Consider the following 16,258-nt stretch of genomic DNA (forward strand, 5'->3'; position numbering starts at 1 on the left):
CCAAGGTAAGGTGCAGCGGCTGAGCTTTGCTGGAGCAGCCGTGAAGAAATACCCCACGCCCAAGGTAAGAGAAACCCAAGTAAGATGGTAGGTGTTGCAAGAGGTCATCAGAGGGCAGACACACTGAAACCATACTCACAGAAAACTAGTCAATCTAATCACACTAGGACCACAGCCTTGTCTAACTCAATGAAACTAAGCCATGCCCGTGGGGCAACCCAAGACCGGCAGGTCATGGTGGAGAGATCTGACAGAATGTGGTCCACTGGAGAAGGGAATGGCAAACCACTTCAGTATTCTTGCCTTGAGAACCCCATGAACAGTGTGAAAACGCAAAATGATAGGATACTGGAAGAGGAACTCCCCAGGTCAGTAGGTGTCCAATATGCTACTGGAGATCAGTGGAGAAATAACTCCAGAAAGAATGAAGGGATGAAGCCAAAGCAAAAACAATACCCAGTTGTGGATGTGACTGGTGATAAAAGCAAGGTCCAATACTGTAAAGAACAATATTGCAGAGGAACCTAGAATGTCAGGTCCATGAATCAAGGCAAATTGGAAGTGGTCAAACAAGAGATGGCAAGAGTGAATGTTGATATTCTAGGAATCAGTGAACTAAAATGGACTGGAATGGGTGAATTTAACTCAGATGACCATTATATCTACTACTGTGGGCAGGAATCCCTCAGAAGAAATGGAGTAGCCATCATGGTCAACAAAAGAGTCTGAAATGCAGTACTTGGATGCAATCTCAAAAACGACAGAATGATCTCTGTTCATTTCCAAGGCAAACCATTCAATATCACAGTAATCCAAGTCTATGCCCCAACCAGTAATGCTGAAGAAGCTGAAGTTGAACGGTTCTATGAAGACCTATAAGACCTTTTAGAACTAACACCCAAAAAAGATGTCCTTTTCATTATAGGGGACTGGAATGCAAAAGTAGGAAGTCAAGAAACACCTGGAGTAACAGGCAAATTTGGCCTTGGAATACGGAATGAAGTAGGGCAAAGACTAATAGAGTTTTGCCAAGAAAATGCACTGGTCATAGCAAACACCTTCTTCCAACAACACAGGAGAAGACTCTACACATGGACATCACCAGATGGTCAACACCGGAATCAGATTGAATATATTCTTTGCAGCCAAAGATGGAGAAGCTCTATACAGTCAACCAAAACAAGACCAGGAGCTGACTGTGGCTCAGATCATGAACTCCTTATTGCCAAATTCAGACTTAAATTGAAGAAAGTAGGGAAAACCACTAGACCATTCAGGTATGACCTAAATCAAATCCCTTATGATTATACAGGGGAAGTGAGAAATAGATTTAAGGGCCTAGATCTGATAGATAGAGTGTCTGATGAACTGTGGAATGAGGTTCGTGACATTGTACAGGAGACAGGGATCAAGACCATCCCCATGGAAAAGAAATGCAAAAAAGCAAAATGGCTGTCTGGGGAGGCCTTACAAATAGCTGTGAAAAGAAGAGAAGCAAAAAGCAAAGGAGAAAAGGAAAAATATAAGCATCTGAATGCAGAGTTCCAAAGAATAGCAAGAAGAGATAAGAAAGCCTTCCTCAGTGATCAGTGCAAAGAAATAGATGAAAACAACAGAATGGGAAAGACTAGAGATCTCTTCAAGAAAATTAGAAATACCAAGGGGACATTTCATGCAAAGATGGGCTCGATAAAGGACAGAAATGGTATGGACCTAACAGGAGCAGAAGATATTAAGAAGAGGTGGCAAGAATACACAGAACAACTGTACAAAAAAGATCTTCACGACCCAGATAATCACAATGGTGTGATCACTCATCTAGAGCCAGACATCCTGGAATGTGAAGTCAAGTGGGCCTTAGAAAGCATCACTACGAACAAAGCTAGTGGAGGTGATGGAATTCCAGTTGAGCTATTTCAAATCCTGAAAGATGAGGCTGTGGAAGTGCTGCACTCAATATGCCAGCAAATTTGGAAAACTCAGCAGTGGCCACAGGACTAGAAAAGGTCAGTTTTCATTCCAATCCCAAAGAAAGGCAATGCCAAAGAATGCTCAAACTACCGCACAATTGCACTCATCTCACATGCTAGTAAAGTAATGCTCAAAATTCTCCAAGCCAGGCTTCGGCAGTATGTGAACCGTGAACTTCCTGATGTTCAAGCTGGTTTTAGAAAAGGCAGAGGAACTAGAGATCAAATTGCCAACATCCTCTGGATCATGGAAAAAGCAAGAGAGTTCCAGAAAAACATCTATTTCTGCTTTATTGACTATGCCAAAGCCTTTGACTGTGTGGATCACAATAAACTGTGGAAAATTCTTCAAGAGATGGGAATACCAGACCACCTGACCTGCCTCTTGAGAAATCTGTATGCAGGTCAGGAAGCAACACTTAGAACTGGACATGGAACAACAGACTGGTTCCAGATAGGAAAGGGAGTACGTCAAGGCTGTATATTGTCACCCTGCTTATTTAACTTATATGCAGAGTACATCATGAGAAACGCTGGACTGGAAGAAACACAAGCTGGAATCAAGATTGCCAGGAGAAATATTATTAACCTCAGATATGCAGATGACACCACCCTTATGGCAGAAAGTGAAGAGGAACTCAAAAGCCTCTTGATGAAGTGAAAGAGGAGAGTGAAAAAGTTGGCTTAAAGCTCAACGTTCAGAAAACGAAGATCATGGCATCTGGTCCCATCACTTCATGGGAAATAGATGGGGAAACAGTGGAAACAGTGTCAGACTTTATTTTTTTGGGCTCCAAAATCACTGCAGATGGTGACTGCAGCCATGAAATTAAAAGACGCTTACTCCTTGGAAGGAAAGTTATGACCAACCTAGACAGCATATTAAAAAGCAGAGACATTACTTTGCCAACAAAGGTCCGTCTAGTCAAGGCTATGGTTTTTCCTGTGGTCATGTATGGATGTGAGAGTTGGACTGTGAAGAAGGCTGAGCGCCGAAGAATTGATGCTTTTGAACTGTGGTGTTGGAGAAGACTCTTGAGAGTCCCTTGGACTGCAAGGAGATCAACCAGTCCATTCTGAAGGAGATCAGCCCTGGGATTTCTTTGGAGGGAATGATTCTGAAGCTGAAACTCCAGTACTTTGGCCACCTCATGCGAAGAGTTGACTCATTGGAAAAGACTCTGATGCTGGGAGATATTGGGGGCAGGAGGAGAAGGGGACGACAGAGGATGAGATGGCTGTATGGCATCACTGACTCGATGGACTTGGGAGTTGGTAATGGACAAGGAGGCCTGGCGTGCTGCAATTCATGGGGTCACGAAGAGTCCGACACGACCGAGCAACTGAATTGAACTGAGAAACCTGTATGCGGATCAAGAAGCAACAGTTAGAACCTTCTATGGTACAACTGACTGGTTCAAAATTGAGAAAGGAGTATGACAGGCTGTTTCTTGTCACCCTCTTTATTTTGCTTTTACAGAGCACATCATGTGAAATGCCAGGCTGGATGAGTTACAAGCTGGAACCAAGATTGCCGGGAGAAATATCAATAACCTCAGATCTTCAGATGATACCACTGTATCTTTCTTGGCAGAAAGGGAAGAGAAAGAGCCTCTTGCTGAGAGTCAAGGAGGAGAGTGAAAAGCCAGCTTAAAACTCAATATTGGACTTCGCTGGTGGTCCAGTTGCTAAGAATCTGCTTGCCAATGCAGGGGACACTGGTTCAAACCCTGGTCCAGGAAGCCCCCGTGACACAACTACTGAGCCCTGCCAGGAGCCAGCACGGGAGTTCCCACCTGTGACAAAGGTCATGCGGAAAGGCCTGATATGCAAAGGCGAGTCAGGGCTCAAGGGGCCCCCCTGGACCTGCCCGAGCATCTACCCCAAAACCAAAATTTGTCTGTTTTACTATTTCACGACTTTCACCAACTCTTCTGACATTAACGGGGGGCTATCCCTTACCACCTTTCTCTGTAAGAAAATCAATTTAAAACTCTAGTTAATAAGTCTCCTGGGCATAATAGGAGTGTTTCAATTCAAACCCCTCTGATGACTTTCTAGCTTGCCTGACAGGTTTGTTCAGATTCACAGCCTCCCAACCATGAGAGGCACGGGAAGCTTAAGATATTCTAACAATGCAGAGCTTCTCAGAGAGTTAAAATTGTTAGAATAGAACTAGTAGAGGATTTCTTTGTTGAGCTAATGCTTGCTGCCAAGTTTCCATATCCCTTACCTACTGTGTCCCTGGGAGTGTATTGATTAATATAGTTGGTGTACAGAAATTTAACTAGTAGCTTTAATGTTTGTAACCTTGGACCCTTGAGTTAATTCTTTTCTTGCTATAGCCCACCACATTTTTGCCCTATAGGAATGCAACTTTATCTAATGCTTTCGGAGGGTGGCACCTGACTTTAGAATAATCACCTTTAGAGAAAAATAAGTTTTCTGAAGAAAGGGTCATAAAATGTTAACAGGCCTCCTGCCTGGCCAGAAGATGATGTAAATCACCTAAAGCTTTTGCATATGATAAGTTTGCAGAAAGAAAGCCTGGCTTTAGAAGAGCTAACACCTATCCTGCTCAAACTCTTCCAGAAAATTGCAGAGGATGGTAAACTTCCAAACTCATTCTATGAGGCCACCATCACCCTAATACCAAAACCTGACAAAGATCCCACAAAAAAAGAAAACTACAGGCCAATATCACTGATGAACATAGATGCAAAAATCCTTAACAAAATTCTAGCAATCAGAATCCAACAACACATTAAAAAGATCATACACCATGACCAAGTGGGCTTTATCCCAGGGATGCAATGATTCTTCAATATCCGCAAATCAATCAATGTAATACACCACATTAACAAATTGAAAAATAAAAACCATATGATTATCTCAATAGATGCAGAGAAAGCCTTTGACAAAATTCAACATCCATTTATGATAAAAACTCTCCAGAAAGCAGGCATAGAAGGAACATACCTCAACATAATAAAAGCTATATATGACAAACCCACAGCAAACATTATCCTCAATGGTGAAAAATTGAAAGCATTTTCTCTAAAGTCAGGAACAAGACAAGGGTGCCCACTTTCACCATTACTATTCAACATAGTTTTGGAAGTTTTGGCCACAGCAATCAGAGCAGAAAAAGAAATAAAAGGAATCCAAATTGGAAAAGAAGAAGTAAAACTCTCACTATTTGCAGATGACATGATCCTCTACATAGAAAACCCTAAAGACTCCACCAGAAAATTACTAGAACTAATCAATGACTATAGTAAAGTTGCAGGATATAAAATCAACACACAGAAATCCCTTGCATTCCTATACACTAATAATGAGAAAACAGAAAGAGAAATTAAGGAAACAATTCCATTCACCATTGCAACGGAAAGAATAAAATACTTAGGAATATATCTACCTAACGAAACTAAAGACCTATATATAGAAAACTATAAAACACTGGTGAAAGAAATCAAAGAGGACACTAACAGATGGAGAAATATACCATGTTCATGGATTGGAAGAATCAATATAGTGAAAATGAGTATACTACCCAAAGCAATTTATAGATTCAATGCAATCTCTATCAAGCTACCAACAGTATTCTTCACAGAGCTAGAACAAATAATTTCACAATTTGTATGGAAATACAAAAAACCTCGAATAGCCAAAGCGATCTTGAGAAAGAAGAATGGAACTGGAAGAATCAACCTACCTGACTTCAGGCTCTACTACAAAGCCACAGTTACCAAGACAGTATGGTACTGGCACAAAGACAGAACTATAGATCAATGGAACAAAATAGAAAGTCCAGAGATAAATCCACACACATATGGACACCTTATCTTTGACAAAGGAGGCAAGAATATACAATGGATTAAAGACAATCTCTTTAACAAGTGGTGCTGGGAAATCTGGTCAGCCACTTGTAAAAGAATGAAAGGAGAACACTTTCTAACACCATACACAAAAATAAACTCAAAATGGATTAAAGATCTAAACGTAAGACCAGAAACTATAAAACTCCTAGAGGAGAACATAGGCAAAACACTCTCTGACATACATCACAGCAGGATCCTCTATGACCCACCTCCCAGAATATTGGAAATAAAAGCAAAAATAAACAAATGGGACCTAATTAACCTTAAAAGCTTCTGCACATCAAAGGAAACTATTAGCAAGGTGAAAAGACAGCCTTCAGAATGGGAGAAGATAATAGCAAATGAAGCAACTGACAAACAACTAATCTCGAGAACATACAAGCAACTCCTACAGTTCAACTCCAGAAAAATAAATGACCCAATCAAAAAATGGGCCAAAGAACTAAATAGACATTTCTCCAAAGAAGACATACAGATGGCTAACAAACACATGAAAAGATGCTCAACATCACTCATTATCAGAGAAATGCAAATCAAAACCACTATGAGGTACCATTTCACACCAGTCAGAATGGCTGCAATCCAAAAGTCTACAAGTAATAAATGCTGGAGAGGGTGTGGAGAAAAGGGAACCCTCTTACACTGTTGGTGGGAATGCAAACTAGTACAGCCACTATGGAGAACAGTGTGGAGATTCCTTAAAAAACTGGAAATAGAACTGCATTATGATCCAGCAATCCCACTGCTGGGCATACACACTGAGGAAACCAGAAGGGAAAGAAACACGTGTACCCCAATGTTCATCGCAGCACTGTTTATAATAGCCAGGACATGGAAGCAACCTAGATGTCCATCAGCAGATGAATGGATAAGAAAGCCGTGGTACATATACACAATGGAGTATTACTCAGCCATTAAAAAGAATACATTTGAATCAGTTCTAATGAGGTGGATGAAACTGGAGCCTATTATACAGAGTGAAGTAAGCCAGAAAGAAAAACACCAATACAGTATACTAACGCATATATATGGAATTTAGAAAGATGGTAACAATAACCCTGTGTACGAGACAGCAAAAGAGACACTGATGTATAGAACAGTCTTATGGACTCTGTGGGAGAGGGAGAGGGTGGGAAGATTTGGGAGAATGGCATTGAAACATGTAAAATATCATGTATGAAACGAGTTGCCAGTCCAGGTTTGATGCACGATACTGGATGCTTGGGGCTGGTGCACTGGGATGACCCAGAGGGATGGTATGGGGAGGGAGGAGGGAGGAGGGTTCAGGATGGGGAACACATGTATACCTGTGGCGGATTCATTTTGATATTTGGCAAAACTAATACAATTATGTAAAGTTTAAAAATAAAATAAAATTAAAAAAAAAAAAAGAAAGAAAGCCTGGCTTCAATAAAGATTAAGGACTGCTGACCTTGCATGACTCTACCCATCCCCCCACCCCCACCCCATTATCCTCTATGCACAACTTAAGGTATAAAAACTACTTTGGAAAATAAAGTTGCAGGCCTTGCTCACCAAAGCTCGGTCTCCCCGTGTCATTCTTTCTCTTTCCTTTTCCTTTTCAGGCTGATCTCCCTGGAGTGCAGGGGCTGTCTGCGTTCACTTTCCTTCCTGGGCTTCTAAGACCCACTCAAGAAGGTGCCTAAGGTGGGGCACCTTCCGTGATTCGAGAGGGCGTCTGCGGCCTACATGAACAGAGCAAGTCCTGTGCTGGGGCTTTCTTGGCTTTCTGCGTAAACCAATGAATATCAGCCTCTTTTCTCTCCTCTATTTTCTTAACTGCAAAATTCTTTCCTTATCTCTTTATCTATTCTTTTAATCGCCGACGCCATCCTCCCGAGGGAATCCCTGGATCCAACTGGGGCTGGACCCCGGTAGAGCCCGCACTCTAGAGCCCATAAGCCACAGTTAGAAAGTAGCCCCTGCTCACCACTAGAGAAAGCCTCATGCATCAACGGAGACCCAGTGCAGCCAAAAATAAATAATTAAACTTTAAACCTCAATATTAAAAACACTAAGATCATGACATCTGGTCCCATCACTTCATGGCTAATAGAAGCAAAGGAGAAAAGGAAACATATAAGCATCTGAATGCAGAGTTCCAAAGAATAGCAAGGAGAGATAAGAAAGCCTTCCTCAGTGATCAATGCAAAGAAATAGAGGAAAACTACAGAATGGGAAAGACTAGAGATCTCTTCTCAGTTGATACAAGCTACAAAACCAGCTGGTGTCCAAGCTCTCACTTGATATTCCCAGTGTCTCCTGATGCCATCTTCAAGATAGAACCAGAACACTAGCTTGAATCTTTTGTTTCTGTGCCTCCACCTTCTGTTGAGGTCTCTAACGTTACTCCTGTGGTTTGTTTTCTGTCTTCAAGCAGTTCTGGTTGAGAAACACCCAATTCCACCTGGAGTCTAGGTTAAAATGGTGAGCTTTCCACAAGTGTGTCGGTTGTACTGGGATTTCATTTATCCAGGTGACTGACTGACAAGGAGAGGTCAGTGCCACTGACAGAGTTGTATTGTTCCTTAAAGTTCCGAAGAGAAGAGGGCCTAAAGTAAGACCACTGTGTCTTTTGGATACACAAGGCAGGCTTTTGAGGTTAGCATAAAGTTCAAATCATGAATAAGCCAGAACGAGTGAAAAAGCCAGCTTAAAACTCAATATTGGACTTCCATGGTGGCCCAGTGATCAAGAATCCCCTTGCCAGTGTAGGGGATTGGTTCAATTCCTAGTCCAGGAAGATTCCACATGCCCTGGGAAAACTAAACCCATTGGACACAACTACTGAGCCTGTGCTCTAGAGCCCATGAACCACAATTAGAGAGTAGCCCCCACTCGAAAGTAGAAAAGCCTCATGCATCAATGAAGACCCAGTACAGTCAAAAATAAATAATTACTTTTTTAAAAAACCTCAATATTAAAAGCACTAAGATCTTGGCATCTGGTCCCATCACTGCATGGCTAATTGAAGGGGAAAAATGTGGAAGCAGTGACAGAGCCTGGAAATCAGAAGATGATTGTGTCTTGGCAGGAAAGCTATGACAAACCTAGACAGTGTGTTAAAAGCAAAGACATCACTTTGGTGTTGGAACAATGGTCCCTATAGTCAATGCTGTGGTCTTTCCAGTAGTCATGTATGGATGTGAGAGCTGGACTATGAAGATGTCAGAGGCCAGAGAACTGATGCTTTGGAACTGTGGTGCAGAAGACTCCTGAGAGTCCCTTGGAAAACAAGATCAAACCAGTCCATCTTAAAGGAAATCAACTCTGAATTCTCCTTGGAAAGACTGATGCTGAACCTGAAACTTCAATACTAGGCCACCTTATGGGAAGAACCCATTCATTGGAAAAGACCGTGATGCTGGGAAAGATTGAAGGCAGAAGGAGAAGGAAGACAAAGGATGAGATGGTTGGATGGCATCACCGAATAACGGATATGAGTTTGAGCAACTCAGGAGATAGTGAAGGACAGGGAAGTCTGGCGTGCTGCAATTCACAGGGTCACAAAAAGTCAGACAGGACTTAACAACTGAACAACACTAAACACCACATCCTCTATGCCAGGACATTTTAGTAAATGGATGTTTGGAGCAGGGAGTTGGATAGAACCTTACTCCATCCACTCCACCCATTGACCTGGTATGGTAGTACCTGCAGGAATAGTGCACCCCTCTCAGGGAAAAGAGCAAGTATGAAAAACAGGCTTCTTACATCTTTTTCAGTGTTTTCCTTGTTTTGCTCTGGGTACCTGTCTCATGTGAAGGTTTCTGTTTTGTTTTACCAACGTGTGATTTTCTGTTGCCCTGTTGGGGCGGTTTACTTAGGAGTACTGTTTCTTGTGAGGGTCATATCCATGGACCCACATTATGCAAATTTTCCTTTAACTTGCAAACCACTGAAATACGGAGCTGTCCACATCCTTTCATAGTTTTGTTTCTTTTTCATGTGGGATTATTTCTTCTATCCTGTAGACAAGGCCCTGCTGCCAACACCTAACAGATCTCTGAAACAGTGTGGGTTTGCTGGAGTCCCCAGGGGAAGACTCTCAGCTCTAGGAATTTTTAAAATTCTCGGCTCCACCCAAGTGTATTTTCCTTAAAAGAAGAAACTGACGAACAGAAAGGTTAAGAAACTTGTGAAAGTCACCCAGCTAGAAATTAGCTGAAGTGGGCTGTGAACAATATCTGTGAAACAGATATTGTTTCCTCCACAATCTTTGAAACTTCCTAGCTCCTCTCTTACATCTCATGGGCCTCTCACCCAAGAGGGAACCTGCCACTTGATTAAAGAGAAGAGACCTGAAACTGGCTATCTCTCCCCCATCCTTCATCCTTTGCCTTTGCCAGGAAAGGCGTTGATAAACAAACGGCAAGGAGGAAGTGGGACAAAGTGGGAGTGAAGAAAGGGACCCAGTTTGTCAGGGCAACACCGGGGACTGGCCCAGTCCAGTATCCTTTAAATAGGAATTCCAGTCCCCATCTCCACATCCAGCCTGGAGCCCTTGAAGCCTTCCTCCATTAATGGCCATTTTGTTTCCTGGCAGCCTCATTTCTGCAGCCCTTGTCCACAAGATCACAGCCCAGGACAGAGTGCTCTGGAGGATTTCCTAGAGAGAACATTCAAACATTCTTACTTTGAGCATTCATGGATGGAGTGCCTGCCAGGTTGAAGGCCTCAGTGAAATGGATCAGGACCTGCCCTCATAGAGTGGACATTATAATGAGGAGTAGGGAGAGGCAGACAGTGACTCAAGAGGGTCATTTCAGATAGTGATATAAGCCATCGAAGAAAATAAACAGGGAAATGTGCTGGAGAGTGACCGGGGGGAGAGCTACTTTGCATGGAGGAGGGGGTTGCTCATGAAGGCCTCTCCAATGGTGACATCAGAGGCAAGTTTAAGTGGCCAGGAGGCAAGGAAGCATTCCAGACAGACTCGCTGGGACCTACCTACTTCCTCACATTGGCTCCCTGACTTGGGTCAGATTCCAGCTGCTGAGTGGAGGGTCTTCCTCAGAGCTGTCTCCCCACCAGACCAAGCACTGAGCCCAGAAGCTGGTTCTTCTCAGCCACAGCTCCACAGTGCCCAGCACTGTGCCTGCCACACAGTAGGCAATCAGGAAATCTTCCATGATTCATGACTACATGATGGATTGACTATATACTCAAGGGTTTCCTTGCGTGTGAGATGCAAGCACCCAGCCTTAGCTGGGAGTTTCCTGGTCTGGGGTCCCTGACATCTTGAGGGTTGGGAGGGATGCCTATAAAACCCTGTACCTCCAGGCAAGGTCTGGGTAATACGGAACCCTCAAGCCTTTACTGGGGAAGAGGGATTTCTTAGAGGAGAAAAAGAGAAGCCATGGGAGGGATGACCCTGGAGAGAGAGGCCTCCCTTAAGGCCTGGTGGGCTGAACCCTGGGTTTAGAGTCATCATGAGTCCTGTCCTGACAAGTGAACTGGCTTGGAAAAGCCACCTCCCCTCTTGGAGCCTTGGTTTCCTCAGCATGTAATGTGGGGCTTAGATGATTACAGGTCCCTTTCCCCAAAACAACCCAGGCTCTGGAGTAGGGGAGGGTACAAGATGGGTGGACCTCACCTAGGAAGCAGCTGAGGACATCCTTGTCTCCACTGCATCCCAACCCAGGACCTGAGTGCACAAGTGAAGGGAGGAGAGGAGTCTGCAGGAGGAGGGATGGGAGGGGAGATGAGGTCCAAAAGCGGCTTCCGCCAGGGGATGACAAAGACACGAATTTCAAATTCCCTCTTTGCTTCCTCAAGAATACATTGGAGAGGAAAAAAATGCCCTGGTGGTCCAGGGTAACAATTCTGTTTTTGCATTGTACAGGACCTAGGTTACCTCTCTGGTTTGGGAAATAAGATGCCAAGGCCAAGAAAAGAAAGAATAAAATGGGGAAAACACAACTTACTACTTAGAATGAATGTGAAAAGGAAAACTGAGGGAAAGGGGCCCTTAGACACACTTTTCTCAGGCCAGGGGCCCATTCAGAGGCAGCTTATCCAAAACCAAGTCCCAGAGCCCAGGCCAGGGCGGAAAAGGAGCAGATGCTGCCCCCTGATGGGTGAGTCTGTCACTGCCTAACCCTGAAGCAAAGTGGAGTGAGTTGAACAGTTTCCTTTCTCTCCTTCTGGGGTTTTTTGTTCGTTTCTTTTTCTGGCCATGCCACCCAGCTTGTGGGATCTTAGACCCCATACTGGGTATTGAACCCTTGCCTTTTTTTTTTTTTTTTTTTTGAACCCTTGCCTTTTGCAGTGAAGGCATGGAGTCATAACCACTGAAGTGCCATGGAATTCCCCTGGAGTCTTCCTTTCAGACAGGACCTTCACTAGGTTGGGAATGGAAAAGCCACCCTTTACAAGTGGTTTTTGTGAAGGTAAGATGAGATGTAAATGAACATTTTCTGAGCAGGAAATTTGATTTCAGTGACATTTCTTATGTTTTTACTCAGGGCCTAATAGCTGGAGCTGGGAAGGCAGAGGCGGGAGGAGGCTGGAGGGCGGAGAAGGTTATAAAGAAGCAGTTGCAGCAGGTTGTGGTGTCTTAGGAGACAGATCCACTCGGGGACAGATTCCAGCATCCATCTGCACAGGAGACTGGCACTTGGGGAGACCTTGGCCTCAGAAGGGGCCTTGGGTGATCAGGAAGGAACAGCAGCCAGAGCCCCAAGAGGGTGACAGTGCCATGGGAGCAACAGCCTGCAGCTGTGAGGGGGGCAGAGCAAGCCCACCAGAGAGACAGGGAGGTGAGTTGACGGGAGAGAGCCAGGCTCACACTGTGCAGGGAACTTGCTGCCGGCCAGTTTTCTGAGCTGAGGGCCTCTTTAGAGCTTACACTGCTGCTGCTGTTCCTAAGTTGCTTCAATTGTGTTCTACTCTGTTCAACCCCATAGATGGCAGCCCACCAGGCTCCTCTCTCCCCGGGATTCTCCAGGCAAGAACACTGGAGTGGGTTGCCATTTCCTTCTCCAATGCATGCTAAGTTGCTTCAGTCATGTCCGACTCTGTGCAACCTATGGAGAGCAGCCCACCAGGCTCCTCTGTCCCTGGGATTCTCTAGGCAAGAATACTGGAGTGAGCTTACACAACAGGGGCCAATTCCCAGAGACCTTACATGTTTGATTCAGCTTTTTAAAAATGTATTTACTTTCTGGCTATTTCAGGTCTTAGTTGTGACACACAGGCTCCAGAGCACTCAGACTTAATTGCCGCGATGCATGGGGAAATCTTAATTCTGCACCAGGAATCAAACCGTGTCCCCTGCACTGGGAGGCGGATACTTAACCACTGGACCACCGGGAAGTCCCTGATTCAGCTTCTTGAATTCAAGATTTCTGTCAAGTCATCCATGTTGTTTGGCCCACACAAATGGGTGCATGCTCAAATTTGGGAGTTTGTCAGAATCATCTGGAGGACTTAATAAACACAGAGCTGGGGCCTTCGTTCAAAATTTCTGATTCAGAAATTTGAAGAATTTGTCAGACCCAGCCTAAGCACAGTATACATTGTCTAATTGGACCCTCATCCAGTCATTCAACACATATTCATCAAAAATCAAGTACATTCAGAGCACTACCATAGGTGCTGAGAATAGACCAGCAAACAAAAGGATTCCCATCAAGGTGAAAGTACAGCACTAATGACTGTATATTTGTGACTATACCTACATTCTATGTGTCTGTGTCCATATCTACACGTGTATCTCTGCCACGTGAGCATCATGGGTGTCAAAGCCACTTGGCAGCCAACAGAAATACAAGACCAGGGAGAGCGGGATGTGAAACAGGAGGCTCAGGGTGAGTAAGTGTAGATAGTTTGCAAGACTTCAAGTGGAATCATTTCTATTTTACAGGCAAGAAGTGACTTTCCCCAGGATATACTCATTAAGACATTCTGATGTGCTGCATTTCCTCGTGTAGCTTCACAAGTACCCTCATCAGAGAGGCATTCTTATCATCCATCCCCAATTAAAATATCAGGACCCCCAGTTTAAAAAACCTGAAGCCCTAGTGGTTAGCAGGATGCTTGAATGCAAATCCTTACTTCTTTTCACATTAGGCAAGATGCTTAGCCTCTCAGCACTTCCATCTGTAACAGTGCTTTCAAGAAATATGTGAGGCACACACATAACCAAACTGTTTTTTTTTTTTATTTTAATTTGCCCATGCTGTGTGGCTTTTGGGATCCCAGTTCTCCAACTGAGCATGGAACCTGGACTTCCGCAGTGAAAGCGCTGAGGCCTAACCACTGAACCACCAGGGAATTCCTTCCTGCAAGCAAAAGCAAATATTGTTAGGCATATTAAAAAAAGAGAAGTGAGTGAAATTAAGTTTAATACATTCTTTAACTCAAGATATCTCAGAAATTCTCTGGTGGTCAGTGGTTAGAGCTCCATGTTTTCAATGACAAGGCAGTGAGGGTTCCATCCCATCCCTCCTCAGGGTTCTTGCAAACCCTGGGGAACACCCCTCCCCACAGACACACACACACAAAAACCAGATATCTAAAATATTTCAATATGTAATTAATATCAACATTATAGAGATATGTTAGAATTTCTAATACTAAATCTTTGAAATCCCAGTGTTTTCCATTTGAAATTGGAAACCTTTGAATTTTCTGGTACCTCTGGATTTAGTGGTACCTCTGAATTCAGAGGAATCACCTGCCCAGAGTTCCCTGGCTGTATGTGCCTAGTGGCTGTGACAGCTCAGATCAACAGAACGTTTCTTCTTGTTTTTGGTCTGTAAGTAGTGTCTGACTCTTTAGGACCCTGTGACCCGCCAGGAGCCTCTGTCAGTCCACTCGATTTCCTAGGCAAAAATACCGGAGTGGGTTGCAATTTCCTCCTCTAGGGGATCTTTCCGACCCAGGAATCGAACCCAGGTTTCCTGTCTTGCAGGCGGATTCTTGACAACCTGAGCCACCAGCGAGCCCCACAGCTGAGGACGAGGAGCAGGGAAAGGAGGTCCTAGGCGGAGGGAGCTTTCGGTAGGAGGCCCGGGATCGGTTTGGTTCGTAGAAGCACCGAAAGCCAAGGGCGCTGGAGTTGGAGTGAACCCCTCCCGCGGCCCGGCCCCGCCCTCCGCATCCACCCGCCCCCTCCCTTCCCCTCTGTGGGCCATCCGCCTTCCGCCTGGCCGGGAAGCCCCCTCCACACACCCGACCCTACGGAGCCCCTCTCTCCGCAGGCGGAGGCCTGTGTACCACACTGCAGTCCGGGCGTTTCTGGCGAGTGAGTCTTGCGACCTTGTCTTCAGGAAAACTCTCGGCCAACAGCTCGTCGCACGGGTCCCTCTCGCCACCCACCCCGCACCCGCTCCGGTCGGGTCTCTCCTCTCCACTAGCACCAAGGAGGAGCTTCCCTGCCGCCGCCCCGAGGCCGTCCCCAGGGCGCTGCGGTCCCGCCGGAGCCGCGCCGTCTCGGCGACAGAGGGCGGGGCATGCAGATTCGAGACGGCTCTTCCGCCCGAGAACCACAAAGCCAGGGCAGATGCGGGGTTTCTCTTTTACAGTGTGGAGAATCCAACTTCTGCTCGAGAGTCTGCCGCCATAGCACTGTCAACGAGGCAAAGGAAGGGAGACCTGGAGTGAGCGGGGACCCGGTCACACTGAGTGCAACATGCACGACAGCAGGACGGTGACAGCGACGGGCGGTGACCCATTATCGCTTCTCGGCCTTTTGGCTAAGATCAAGTGTAGTATCTGTTCTTATCAGTTTAATATCTGATACGTCCTCTATCCGAGGACAATATATTAAATGGATTTTTGGAGCAGGGAGTTGGAATAGGAGCTTGCTCCGTCCACTCCACGCATCGACCTGGTATTGCAGTATCTCCAGGAACGGTGCACCCCCTCGGGGGGCTATCATTGAAGTACTAAAAAGCATAAATTGGTTTTCTGCAGGATTGAACCACCTGAAGAAGTTTATTTTCTTATGTTTTTCTAATAGTGCTTCCAATCCTGAAAATTGCAGGAGAACAGCTGCAACGTTTCTCCAGTTCCCTTTCTGATAAGGTATAACTGTGAGATTTGCTCAAACTGTGGGTTTTTTGAAAGACTACCTTTTGCCCAGCAGTCTCAGAAGGAATTTTCCCAGATTTTTGCCTGGTCCAAGCTATAGAAGGAAGGGGGTCTCCAAGCTTCTGCTTAACGTTCCTAGTTTCTCCTCCAAAGCACTAGCTTGCCTTTTCTGTCTTTGGATGTCTTCAACACTAATCAAGTGTTTGTGTTTTCTGATTTCAGGCAGTTCTTGCGGAGAGCCACTAAGATCCACCTAGAGTCTAGTTTAATATGATGGGCTTTAAAGTCAGTGTGTGTTGGTTGTACTGGGATTTCATTTATACAGGTTCCTGACTGACAAGGTGC

General features: G+C 44.8%; 1 non-coding gene across 1 annotated transcript; it reads left to right on the forward strand.

Moving 5' to 3' along the window:
• Nucleotides 1–15,556: 15,556 nt before the first annotated feature.
• Nucleotides 15,557–15,747, forward strand: LOC112584173. Its single transcript, XR_003108513.2, has one exon. It is a non-coding gene; the product is annotated as a U2 spliceosomal RNA (small nuclear RNA).
• The last annotated feature ends 511 nt before the right edge of the window (nucleotides 15,748–16,258 follow it).

The sequence above is a fragment of the Bubalus bubalis genome, chromosome 3 (assembly GCF_019923935.1).
Source record: "Bubalus bubalis isolate 160015118507 breed Murrah chromosome 3, NDDB_SH_1, whole genome shotgun sequence".
NCBI classification, from domain to species: domain Eukaryota; kingdom Metazoa; phylum Chordata; class Mammalia; order Artiodactyla; family Bovidae; genus Bubalus; species Bubalus bubalis.